Below are 6193 nucleotides of genomic sequence, written 5' to 3'. Positions count from 1 at the left end.
ACTGAGCTCCCCACACTCAGACCCCCCTGCCGAGCTCTATCCCCCCCACCCAGCACCCCCCGCTGAGCCCCAACCATCTTCACATGGACCCCCCCCGCAGAGTCCAATTAGCGGTGCACCCAGAACCCCCCAACAAGCCCCCGTGCATCCAGATCCTCCCCCTGCACCCGGATGCCCCACTGAGCCACCCGCACCCAGATTGCCCCACACACAACCCTCTCAACCCACACCTGGACCCTCCACACTTGGATCCTGCCTTGCTGAGCCTTCCTGCTCACACCTGGTGCACTTGGCACAGAGGGGAAGAGCCCTGGGGTGCTTCTGGGACAGGCCTGGTCCTTGCGTTGTGTTGGGTGCAGCCTCGCTGCTGAGTCTGTGTCCCGGGGTGGGGAGCTGCACAGTGTCCTGTGCTCCCCAATGCCATGCTGGAGCCTCCACATTTGACAAATAACATTTGCAGAACTTTAAAATATTATGCACAGAATTTTTTGGCACAGAATGCCCTCAGGAGTACCATGTGGACACTAAGGTCTCATTTATTTTGGAATAGAGTATCCACATGGGGAACTGTTCCAGAATGGCTATACCAGACTAATTATTCCCTATAGCTATGCCAGTCAATTTCTCTATGTAGACAAATCCCAAATTCCCAAATCTCCATAGTATACGGTGGTGTATTAATGCCTAGGCCAACAAGGCCTAGACCTAGGGCGGCAAATTTGCAGGGGTGGCAAATTTATAATAGCAGCCAGAGGCTGCTTCCCCTAGTGCCGGTTCGCACCCTCCGCCCCGCCCCAACTCCACCTTTCCCCACCCCATTGGTCCCTTCCCCAAATCCCTGCCCCGGCCCTGCCTCCTCTCCTGAGCTTGCCTTGTTCCACCCCTTCTCCTCTCCTTTGCAAAGCTGTTTCACGCTCAAGCACTGACAGGGAGAGGGGAGAAGCAGGACCCGGCAGCGCGTTCAGGGGAGGAGGCGGAGCGGAGGTGGGCTTGGAGGTTGGGCGTGGAGTTGCTGGGAGGGGGCGGCAATTATTTTTGGGGTTAGGGGCGGCAAAATCATTAATCTGCCACTGATTGCATACAGTTCTACCTCCCTACCAGTTAGAGGGAACAGTCCAGTGCTCAAGCAGCTCAATCTGTTGAGTTTAGCCAAGAGAAGGTTAAGGGGTAATTTGACCCCAGTTTATTTAAAGAACCTACAACAAACAATTGATACTGGGCTCTTCAACCTGGCAGAGAAAGGTATAACACGATCCAATAGCTGTGAAGCTAGGCACATTCAGACCGGAAATCAGGCTCAAATTTTTAATGGTGAAGGAACCATTGGAACAACTTCCTTACAGTTGTAGCAGATTCTCCATCCCGGGCAATATTAAATCAAATGGGATGTTTTTCTAAAAAAATTTAGTTCAAACAGAAATGAATTCAGTGAACTCCTATGGCCTGTGGACACACTAGATGATCACAGTAGTCCCTTCTGGTTTTGTAATCTATGTAATCTCTTCTATTAGAAACCAACGAGCCAGGAAAGAATCCTTTAGGAAAGTGGTTTTCAAACTTTTTTTCCGGGGACCCAGTTGAAGAAAATTGTTGATACCCGTGACCCAACGGAACTGGGGATGAGCGGTTTGGGAGGGGCTCAGAGCTGGGGCAGAAGGGTTGGTGCAGGGGTGAGGGCTGCAGGGTGGGGCCAGGAATGAGAGGTTCAGGGTGTGGGCTCTGGACTTGGGCAGAGGTGCGGGAGCTCTGGGGTGGGGCCAGGGATTACGGGTTTGGGGTGCAGGAGGGGGCTCCGGATTTGGGGGGCTCAGGGCTGGGGCAGGGGATTGGGGCATGGGTTTACCTTGGGCAGCTCCTGGTCAGCAGCACAGTGGGGGTGCAGAGGCAGGTTTCCTGCCTGTCCTGGCACCGCGGACCACGCTGTGCCCCAGAAGCGGCCAGCAGCAGGTCTGGCTCCTGGTTGGAGGCGCGCAAGCAGCTCTGTGCAGCTCTCGCCTGCAGGTACAGTCCCCCTGCCAGTTCTCGCCCACAGGCACCGCCCCCCCCGGCTGCTGCTAAGGGGTGATCTCCACCTGGGCAAGACATGAGCTCTCAGAGAATGAGCCTGCTACAAAGGTAACATTCCAAGTCTCTGGCCCATGTTAGGGATTTCCAAATAACCCAAGGGCACATGGCTAAAAGCAAGATGCAGGAGAGAATAAGGATGGCAACTGACATTTCCAGAGCACCTATCACGGCAAAGCACTTTACAGATTATACGGGTCACTAGTTCATCTACCGCTGAAATGCAGCCACCTCTGCTGTCAAACAACGGCAGCTGTTTAACAGCACACAACATCATCCGGTGGAACTGCAGGGGGAGTTAATGCAGGAAGAATGTAATCACCCATGTATGAATTTAGCCAGGACATTGGGGTTACTATCCTTACTCTTGCTAACAATGCCATTGGGATGTTCAATGGCCATAGGAGGTCAAGGCATTCGTTTTAAGTCTATTATGTCCCCCTACTCCATGCTGGCTGCAGTAGTTACTCAGAGTCAAGAACACCACATAGTGAGTCACCAAACCCAATTCCTGAAACATCTGGGTTTCCTGGAAGGTTATCCCACCCCCAAGTACTAACTACCCCTAACCCTACATAGTGCCAAAAGGCAGGCAGCATGGCTGAAAGCACATTACTTGGGGCAATAGCATCTTTCTCACACAGTGACGATGGGCTACTATGTACCATAGGGCAGGGGTGGCCAACTTGTGTCTCCAGAGCCTCATGCGGCTCTTCAGAGGTTAATATGCGGCTCCTGGTATAGGCACCGACTCCGGGGCTGGAGCTACAGGCGCCAACTTTCCAATGTGCTGGGCGGTGCTCACTGCTCAACCCCTGGCTCTGCCACAGGCCCTGCCCCCGCTCTACCCCTTCCCTGAACCGGCCAGGCCCTCGCTCCCCCCCCCCCAGAGCCTCCTGAACGCCATGAAACAGCTGATCGGGAGGTGTGGGGAGGGAGGGGGTGGCGCTGATCGGTGGGGCTGCCGGTGGGTGGGAGGTGCTGGGAGCAGGAGGTGGGGGGAGCTGATCGGGGGCTGCTGATGTATTACTGTGGCTTTTTGGCAACGTACATTGGTAAATTCTGGCTCCTTTTCAGGCTCAAGTTGGCCACCCCTGCCATAGGGCCATATCATTAGAGAGAGAGAGAGAGATTGATTCAGCCATCAGACACTTAGCGTTTGGCGATTGCACGCATTTATTCCATTCCCCAGCACACATTACACTTTCTTTCAACTCAGAAGAGAGTGGAACATAGGTTGATTTTTTGGAGGGGGCGCGGGGGAAGTCACATGTTACAAAGGGGCGGAACACACAGACATATTCAGATCGCTACACAGCAAAGCGGGGTCCTGCAGGAACGGAAGCATATGCCATGGGAGGGAGCCAAACAACATTGACTGCTCTGTTCCTTTCAAAAAGAAAGGGCAGAGGATTGTTTACTAAGAGGCAACTAAAGGCAGCTTCTCGTCGCTTTTTGCATTCCTCCAGCGACGGAAGTTCTAGAGTATCAAACAGGAAAGGGAAAAAAATGAACTTGTGTTTTTCCAATATACAGCGCCCCGACCTGGTGCAAACATGGGACCACCAGCATCGCCAACCTCAAACATGCAAAAATCAGCTCAGGCCCCTAAAAAATCATGAGATTGTTTTTTAAAAAACAATAACTGTGGCATTCGTCTCATTTGCCTTCTGGATTTTGAGCCTTCAGGGGTTGCATTTTCAAGTTTTTCTGCACTAGACACCTATGTTTTTTAAATGACAGCTGAGATTCTCCTGCAATCACAGGACTCCAGGAGCTGGAGCTTTAAGGAAAACACCAGATATGACAATAGCAACATTGGGACTTCCTGCGATCATGCTCCAAGAAACTCATTCAGGTTTCCTATTAATATAAACCTCTTCCTTAACAGGCCTCCACCCCATCTCGCTGGGAAATATTTGCTCCATGAGGCCAGTTTTACATCCACTCTTCAGAGTCATCGTGGGGTAATAAGGGAAATACACAGCACAGAGTCAAAAAGTGGAGTGGGGCTGGCCATCAGAAACATGGACCTCCATGCATCTGAAGAAGTGGGTTTTTTACCCACGAAAGCTTATGCCCAAATAAATCTGTTGCCACTGGACTCCTCATTGTTTTTATGGACCTCAGCTGTTGGTTTAATAGTCCTGGGTCATTCTTTGTCATTTTTAGGTTCTCTTCTTTCCCTACTCCCTGGTGGAGTGGCAGCCAGGACCCCAGCCCCATTTGACTTCCTAACAGTGGTGCGTGTAATAAAATATATAGATATATTAACAGAGCTCTAGTATCAGCTCCCCTGTCACAGATGGGGAAACTGAGGCACAGAGCAGTGGCATCATGTGTCCAGGTCACACTGCCAGTCAGGGGCAGGATATGGGGCTGCTGCTGCGCTAGCCACTAGACCATGCTGCCGCCTATATAACTACACCGATTAAAGCAATGGGGGCCCCTACTGCTTCAAGACAGATTTGTGTTGCCCCTCTGATAACCCTGCAGCCTTTCTGGGACCCTAGCCTCCCTGCTGAACTTAGTGTTAAGTGCTACCAACCTGCTTTGTGTGCATCTAGTAAATTACCTTATTTCTAGCCATCACTTGGCCTATGAAGAGGATTGTCCAGGCAAACTGTCGCCTCCTCCTGGTGTTAAAAAATAGCCCAAGCTCCTGCTAGCAGAGAACACAGCATGGGGCAAAGCTGCCCTGCTTGCTCTTCTACTAGGAGATTAACCCTTTAGCATCCAGTCCTGACAATTTGGCATTTTTGTACATTCCATTTAATGGCGCAGTCTAATGGCATCCCCGTTTGTCTGAGAGTTACTCTAAATTGCACTACTCCCCCACAACCGAAGTCTGGCTGGACACAGCAGCAGAAATCTCTCTGCTTCCTCTCCAGGGATTGCAAAACACACACGTGCTGGCATTTCACTGGCAGCTTGGGCATTGCCTTCAGGAGATGCTGGCCCAGGGCATGGGTGGGGAGAAGAGCAGAGGTAGGATGTAGGGATGGGTAAAAAATAAAACCACGGATGAGCTATAAAAAGAAGATCTGCATACCTCTGAGTTCCCCATAATGGGACATCATTCTGCTCACACACACCGCCGGAAGCATACGGGAAATGGTGGCCAGTCACTGTAATTTACGACCCACACATCTCTCTCGCCTACACATGCTTGTTTTCCTAGGCAGTGAAATCCTTCCCAGCCAATCTAGGGGCAGATCTGGAACAGCAGGTGAGGCTATGTGGGGACAGCCCCGACTGCAATAGAGTGGGATTCAGAGACTCCCGATACACCATCCCACGTTCCCATTGCTTTAAAGTAATATGCAGCCCTTCTGTTGTGCTTTTCAAACATGAATGGTGACAACCCTGTGAGGTTCGGCACTGTCATTAGCCCCATGTCATGGATGGGGAAACTGAGGCACAGTGTCGCACAGCGACTCGGTAACAGAGCTAGGATTGGAACCCAGGAGTGCCTGGGGCCCCGCCTTATGCTCAGTAGACAATACCTCTTTAATAACACCAAATAAATACGCAGAGCTGATAAATACAAGCAAAGGGAGCTACTCTAACGTCCTACCTGTTTGGTTGGGTTTTTTAAAACTACATGGGCCCTTAGCTACATTCATACAGCTGCTGACTATAGCTAGTTTAGGAACTGGGAAATTTTTATCCTCATCCTTTTTTTTTTTCTTCTTTTCTTCAAAAACTTTCATATCTATTTTATACAAAGATAAAAAAATTATTTTGCTGAAAATCAGGAGAAGGAAGCAGCTGGATTCTGGTAGATGTGCAGTACCCAGATGCGGACAACTGTTTTGGCATTCAGCAGAGCCGCTAACCTGCTGAAAGGAGGGCTTTGGTTTCTGGCTCAAAATCACCAGAATTTTATACAACCCAGGGGTCATGCACTGAAATTAACAGGCAGCAAGTTTAAAACAGACATAAGGAAGTACTTCTTCACACAATGCACAATTAATCTGTGGAACTCATTGCCTGGGGATGTTGCGAAGGCCAAAAGTATAACTGGGAGTGGGTTCAAAAAAGAATGAGATAAGTTCTTGGCAGATAGGTCCATCAATGGCTATTAGCCAAGATGGTCTGGGACACAACCCCCTGTTCAGGGTGTCCC

The sequence above is a fragment of the Dermochelys coriacea genome, chromosome 24 (assembly GCF_009764565.3).
Source record: "Dermochelys coriacea isolate rDerCor1 chromosome 24, rDerCor1.pri.v4, whole genome shotgun sequence".
In the NCBI taxonomy this organism is placed as follows: Eukaryota; Metazoa; Chordata; order Testudines; family Dermochelyidae; genus Dermochelys; species Dermochelys coriacea.
The sequence above is the reverse complement of the archived record's forward strand: the minus strand, read 5'-3'. Positions refer to the sequence as shown.